Source organism: Strigops habroptila, chromosome 10 (assembly GCF_004027225.2).
Source record: "Strigops habroptila isolate Jane chromosome 10, bStrHab1.2.pri, whole genome shotgun sequence".
Classification (NCBI taxonomy): domain Eukaryota; kingdom Metazoa; phylum Chordata; class Aves; order Psittaciformes; family Psittacidae; genus Strigops; species Strigops habroptila.
Window position 1 is genome coordinate 42,924,292 of NC_046359.1, and position 6,970 is coordinate 42,931,261.

At 50.4% G+C, this 6,970-nt stretch overlaps 1 protein-coding gene and 1 long non-coding RNA gene across 3 annotated transcripts in view; one reads left to right on the forward strand and one right to left on the reverse strand.

Moving 5' to 3' along the window:
• The window catches only part of TRERF1 (transcriptional regulating factor 1), a 105,033-nt gene extending 104,621 nt beyond the window's left edge, over window positions 1-412 (reverse strand). The window contains exon 1 of one of the 2 annotated variants that reach the window (XM_030499024.1): window positions 60-412. The gene's annotated coding sequence lies outside the window, so the exon portion shown is untranslated. The remainder of the gene's footprint in view (window positions 1-59) is intronic. The other variant, XM_030499025.1, reaches the window with a different exon arrangement.
• Window positions 166-1,706, forward strand: LOC115613516. Its single transcript, XR_003993410.1, has 2 exons — window positions 166-433; window positions 933-1,706. It is a non-coding gene; the product is annotated as an uncharacterized LOC115613516 (long non-coding RNA).
• Window positions 1,707-6,970: the final 5,264 nt, after the last annotated feature.

Consider the following 6,970-nt stretch of genomic DNA (forward strand, 5'->3'; position numbering starts at 1 on the left):
GGCGGGCACCCGCCGCACCCCGCACGGCGCAGGGGGAGGCTCCGGGCAGCGGCACTTACCTCAGCGCGGCCTCCCCCCGCCGCCGCGCTGCCTTTGCGGGTCCGCGGTGCGGAAAAGAGAACGAAAAAGAAGGGTAAAAAAAAAAACCCCGGTGTCAGCAAATCGCTGTCAAATTATTCCCTCGCAGGGGAGAGGGAAGGGGGGAAGCAGAAGCAGAAGGGGGAGGAGGCTGCGGGAGGCGGCGGGATCCCTCCGCCGCGATGGGTCTGGTAGCGAAGCAGGAAGTAAGGTGTCGGCAGCGCCGCGGCCGCCCGGCCCCGCGGCGGGGTGAGGGCTGAGGGGCACCCGCCACCCCCCGGGCCCGCCGCCGGCCCTGCGCCTCCCGCCGCTTCCCTCCCGCTCCGCTCCGCCGGCAGCTCCTCCTCTCAGCGCGGTGAGCGCAGCGCAGGTGCCGGGGCCACCGGCGGAGACCTGTCAGCGGCGGCCGGAGCCGCGAGTCGGCGGGAGGCGGGCGAGGGGCTGCCGCGGGCTCCCGCATGCCGCAGGGCGCTGGGGACGGGGCCGCTCCCCGGCGGCGGCAGCGCTGGGGCTGGGGGGGTCCCGCCGCTGAGGGGATGGGGACGAGAAGGAGGAGGAGGACGGGGAGGTCTCGCCGCTGGTGCCGCGGGGTGGGCGGCGGGGCCGGGCCTCCCTCAGCCCCGGGGCGCCGGAGCCGGACAGCGGGCGCTGCGGTGGAGGCGCGGTCTCACCGGGAAGGGCGGCCCGGTGCGGGGAAGAGCTGCCCGCGGCCTCGGCTCCTGCTGCTCGCGTTAATTTGGAAGTTAATTCTCTAAGAGAGCGAGCCCTGTAGGAACTTGGTGCTGTGGTCACGGAGCTTTGCTGCTGGTTGTCTTAAATCACCCTTTTTTTTTTCTTCTTTTTTAATTCTACAGAAACGTTATGGTGAAATTCCTCATCGATCCTGCCTCCCTTGAGCTCAGAATTCGCATTCGATTGCACCAAAATGTTCCCTTGCAGGGAAGGATTTTGCATCTTGGGAACAGCTATGTGATGCATCCAGCTTACGCAGTGCTCTGTTCAAGCTCACGGGCAATGACAAGTTAGCGTAAGAAACCATGGCTGGGAAGAGAGAAACCGAAAGAGGGGTGGTTACAGGGCCTACTTCTGCCTTCAGAGAGGGGAAAAAAGCCGACAGAGCTCTCAGGGGTTATAACTGCAACAGAAAAAGGGCTTTGGTGTTAGCGTTTGTGATTCAGCCTTACATTATAATGGTTACCAGCAGCTTCATTTTCTTTTTATGGTCATCCTGGTTTCCTGTGTGCATGACACTTCCACTGGGCCACTGCTCTTAATAATTTAACCTTTTATGAGATTGCTTTGATTTACAGTGTAGATGAGAGCAAGAGTGAACAAGTATGATATCACCCATTGGCTACTAAACTCCTTTGTAATACAGCAAAGGTCTCAGTTGTTTAAAACATCAAGAGAAAGGGTTTTGGTGGGTTTTTTTCCCAGCCAGCTAGTCATTTTCTAATTTTATTTTTACTTAAGTGAAAAATGCCATTCAGATATTGTAACTTCTCCGTGCTGAGCTCTGCAAAATCAATGCTGAGTTTGGGATTCAATGGTTGGCTTGTTTGCTTGCTGGAGTTCTAAGTCATAGAAACGATGTTGAAAATAGAATTAAAACCACAACTCAACATGTGCCTTGCCTCTGTTTGTTTTTTTGTGTCTAGTCTGAAACCCAGAATAGCCCAGAATACTTCTGATTTCCAAAATTACCTTTGAAAATAAGCAGTGGAATTTAACACATTCCTTCTAAGGTCTGTCTCAGCTTCTGGACTTGCCCAGCTTATCAGTACAAACAAATCCATACGGAATTGGCCAGGTGTGTCTTGGTTTACCTGAAACACTCAGGTTTGTGCTATAACTCTCAAAACAGAAGCAAATGTCCTATTAAAATTCAAAGAAAGAATCATTCTCAAGCCTTTTGACATACTACAGACTGGACCCGTCTTACTCTGCTCTAACAAGTTTAGCTGCGCAAGACTCTTCTGAATGAAGTCAAGTAGTTCATTTAGCTTTGGTCAACACCTCAAGAAAACTGGGGGGCTGCATTCTTTGTATGTACCCCGCAATTCATCAACTGGCCTCCATCAAAAGCACAAAGCCCTAATTTATGTTCTCAGCTTTCCTGAGCCTCCTTCTAACCTTCAAGGCTTTATGTATCAAGCTTCCTGGTTTTGCATAACAAACCATATTACTATTTACAGTATTAAACCTCAGAGTAATTCCACGGGCTTGTCATGGTGCCGGTTAACACCACTTTGGCACTGATAAGTGGTGAGCGATGGGAGCCCTGAAGCCACGGTGAAGCCGTGGCTGGCTCAGCCGCCCGCTTGCTGTCAGAAGAGGGAGACCTTGCTCTCTCCTCCCTGCCCCGCCGAGCCGCAGCTCACCAAGCCGCAAGGCTCTTCCCTCTCTGTTTCCTGCCATTTTGGTGAGGTCCCTGGCAGGGCAGCCCAAGGGAGCTGCCGCAGCAGCAAGCTGCCAGGGTGGCTTAGCTGAAAACCTCCTGAAGCCTCCCATTGCTCACACAGAGCAGCAAAGCAGCAAATGTCTTCTGGTAGCTGCTATTGCTCCGTCAGATTCTTATTAGAGATTAATGAATTTAGAGCTGCTGGAGCAAGTCCAGAGGAGGCCACGAGGGTGATCAGGGGCTGAAGCACCTCCCGTATGGAGACAGGCTGAGAACATTGGGGCTGTTCAGCCTGGAGAAGAGAAGCTGCGTGGAGACCTCAGAGCAGCTTCCAGTGTCTGAAGGGGGCTACAAGGATGCTGGAGAGGGACTCTTCATCAGGGGCTGGAGCAACAGGACAAGGGGTGATGGGTTCAAACTGAAACAGGGGAAGTTCAGGTTAGATCTAAGGCAGAAGCTCTTCCCTGTGAGGGTGCTGAGGCGCTGGCACAGGGTGCCCAGAGAAGCTGTGGCTGCCCCATCCCTGGCAGTGTTCAAGGCCAGGTTGGACACAGGGGCTTGGAGCAACCTGCTCTAGTGGAAGGTGTCCCTGCCTGTGGCAGGGGGTTGGAGCTGGACGAGCTTGAAGGTCCTTTCCAGCCCAAACTATTCTATAAGTCTATGAATTTTATATTTTTTAAGTTGGGCTGGTTTAGAAATGAAAGAATTGCAGAAGTTTAGACGTGACAGAGGTCACAGATCATCCTCCTGGTTCATTCCTTTCTGACCCAGGACTGCTGTGTCATTATCTTCCCAAACACCATCGTTTTTACCAGGAGGCTTTGCCTTGAATTTGTGGCTTTTCCAAGAAAGATAATGCTTAAGAAAACATGGTGTGAGTGTGGTAGAAGGCAGCATACCTTTGTTCAACAGCTGGAGTTGTTAGAAGAAAACCCCATTAGGGCTCTTTAATGAATCACATTTATGCAAGTATCTTACAAGTCAAAGTCACAACAGCCAAACAGATGTCCATCCACTTTCTCAGTTTTGAATGCCTGTTTCCAGGTTGAATTTTGAATTGTGGCTGTTATCTTACAAAATAATAACCAGAACTTAATTATCCAAGTTGGTTGGACAGGCATAGTTTTGGTTTAATGTGGAGATTTTGAGCCATATAGTGTTCTGATACAGGATTTAGGATTAGAAGCAAGTTTGGTCTCAGAATCTGACATCCTCCATAATGTGGAATGTAGTGTTTGTAAGTGAGGTTATAACCTGCTTGGTTCAAGTTTATTTACCTGACAAAAAAGAAAAGTCATGATGGAGATTTCAAGAAATGGCAAATACGCCCTCTGCCACCCGTTGTTCTGGTGTACTTACTGACCACCTCCTCATTAACTGTTTGAACTTGCTTCTTCATTTTCATCTGTGAGTATTCCAGCACGACATTGCTTTTTCTTTCCCTACTGGTATCGTCTGAATCCCTTGCATTTAGTCAGTCATTTACTTTTGTCTCCTCCCTGTTAGATAAATAAGAAACAGTGGGGCCTTACAGGAGTGACACTAGTAGGGTCACTAGTTTTTAAACAATAGTTTAAAAAGCCAAATGTGTGTTTTCTGTGACCACATTCCCTGTGCATCATAAGGGAAGTAGCCACAGCATCCCACATACCTGAGCACAAATGACAGTTGGCTTGCACAGAGACCAGCAAGTACATGGTGCTCATGAAACTCCACCTCTGCTTTGTTTGAAGGTGGTGTTGGCAACCCCATCTCATCTTCCTGTATGTTCAAGTATGGTGTTTCTCCCCCTTGGGTCTCCTCCCCGGGAAGCTTGGGGCACTGAGAGCTTCCAGGATAAAACAGCTTGCGCTTTTTGGTGTCTCTTCCTCCCACATCCATGGCAAGTTAGGAAAAATGGCCAAGGTTGAAATGGAGCTGTGCAGTTCTTAGTAGAAACGCATCAGGACCCCAGCTGCTGTGAACTACCATGGACACCCCTCTGGCTGCTTCCACCACATGGGTGAGCCCTGTGTCAGACAAGCAGCATCCCAGCCTTGCTGGTCCGAGTTACCTCATGCCCAGCGCAGCGGCTTCTCTGATCCCAGACATGAGCTGAAGTCAGGGATTTCACTGGCAGCCTGAACTGATCCCAGACCATGCCACCGCTGTATGGAAGCTAATCCTGGAAGGAGGACTGTCTGTTTTTAATTCTTCATTTTCAGGCAGATCCATTTGCTGATTGCGCAGCATAAGGAATGCTGCAGAAAACGTGCCGAGGGTATGGAAGCATGTGCCAGCACTTAGGCTGCTGGTGGAAGCCCTGCCCATGGGCTGCCTCACTGCAAGAGAGACACTGAGGTGCTGGAGCGGGGCCAGAGAAGGGCACCGGAGCTGGTGCAGGGCCTGGAGCACAAGTGTGATGAGGAACGGCTGAGGGACCTGGGGGGTTTAGTCTGGAGAAGAGAAGGCTCAGGGGGGACCTTATCGCTCTCTGCAACTGCCTGACAGGAGGATGGAGCCAGGAGGGGTCGGTCTCTGCTCCCAAGGAACAAGGGATGGGACAAGAGGAAACGGCCTCAAGCTGCACCAGGGCAGGTTTAGATGGAGCTGAGGAACAATTCCTTCCCCAGAGGGTGCTCAGGCATTGGAACAGGCTGCCCAGGGCAGTGCTGGAGTCACTGTCACTGGAGGTATTGAAAAGACATGTACATGTGGCACTTAGGGACAGTGGTGGCCTTGGCAGTGCTGGGGAATGGTTGGACCTGATGATCTTAAAGGTCTTTTCCAACCCAGTTGGTTCAATGATTCTTTCACTGAAGGCTAAACCCAAAGTGAATTGTGATGGCTGAGATCCTGCTGCCCCCTCTGCAGGTTACTGCCTGCAGTGGTGTGGTTCTGCCTCCTGTTTGCCCCCAGTGCTGGCCCTCGCTGCTTCCCTGGGAGCCAGATCTCCCAGGCAGAAACCCTGGGTCTCATCTAGTAGGTAAGGGGCTCTTTAAGAAGGTCTGTCCAGGCAGTGGAACAAACATAAGAAAGGAAAAGTGGACCGCATGGCTCTTTGCACCATGGTCAGCTCTGGGAGCCCACAAGAAGTGCCCAACTTGAACCTTGGAAACTTCCTAACAAAGCTTAGAGCCTCCTGTCCATGAGTTGGTGGCCGAGCTGCTCCTTCCCGCAGCCTGCGGGAGCTGCTGAGCCCGGCCCTGATGGAGCCAGGTGTGCTGGATGTGCTCCTCATGGAGCTGGGTGTGCTGGATGGGGCTTCCCATGGAGCTACGTGTGCTGGATGGGGCGTCCCATGGAGCTACGTGTGCTGGATGGAGCAACTCCTGGCAGCTCTCAGTGGAACCTGGCCTTGACCGTCCTATATCTCCCTGCAGTCGGGTGCATGGGAAGTGTGACACCACTTTGCAGGGATGCTCTGGAACAAAGGGAAGCCTGTGAAGTGCTTTGGAATGTTTTGGTCCAGAAGTTACAGATGGGACAGTTAGAAATACTGACGACTCTGAGGTTTTTTTCTCAATGACACTACTACTGTTCTGTGACCACGTGCAAGCCCTGGAGAGGAAAATGAGCTGGAGACACTGGGAGCTTTGAAGGGGACATTTTTGCTTCATTTGGTTTGTGTCAGTTCCCTTCCTCTTGGATGAGGCGCTTACACTACCATGCTGTCAGGAATCATCTGTGGGCATCTACGTGTGCGTGTGAGAGATACAGTGACATGGACCATCCTGCAGGATCACATCCTAGTGAGCAGTGCTCCAGTTTGTGGTGCTTTTCACATGCAGAAGAAGAAGAAATGTTTTATTTTATAGAATACACTGACATGTGTATTTATAAATTTACAATGTGTGAAGTATATACATCTATAAATTACATTACATACATTTGTTAATTATGAATTCATAAACATAGAACACTTGTGTATCTTTACCAAACATGACTGAAAATCTCATCTTTTTATTTTTTGACTCATTTCCAGGTTTTAAGCTGATGGTGTGGTTTGAACTGTTCTGAACTTTGAAACCACTCACCCTGTTACAGCTTTTTCCATGAGTAGATCAGAGAGGGTCTTACACTCAGGGGCCAGTAACACTGTCCCCATATTGCAGATGGGTAAACTGGGGAACAGAGGTGGTCCAACATCATCCAGAAAAGCAGCTGCAGATGTCAAGTATGAAACCAAGTCTCCTAAGCCTGCACTTTGTTATGTCTTAAAGACAGACCAGTATCTTTCAATAAGACTTATGCCCCACTGGAAATGTTTGGAGCTCTGACTGACATGCAGGAAGTTTTATCCTCCTGGTTTCTATGCACTCCCAGTGGTAGCAGCTCAAAACTGCTGCATGAAAAAACACACCTTATTATAAATGTCCTGCTGTTGTACTACCGGAAAGAAATATCCAGCCCTGTTTGCAGATAAAGATTCAATTTAATCACAGTATTCAACTGAAACTGCCTTTACAGAGACACCGTCAACTTGAGATGCAGTGAAATATAGGAACAGAT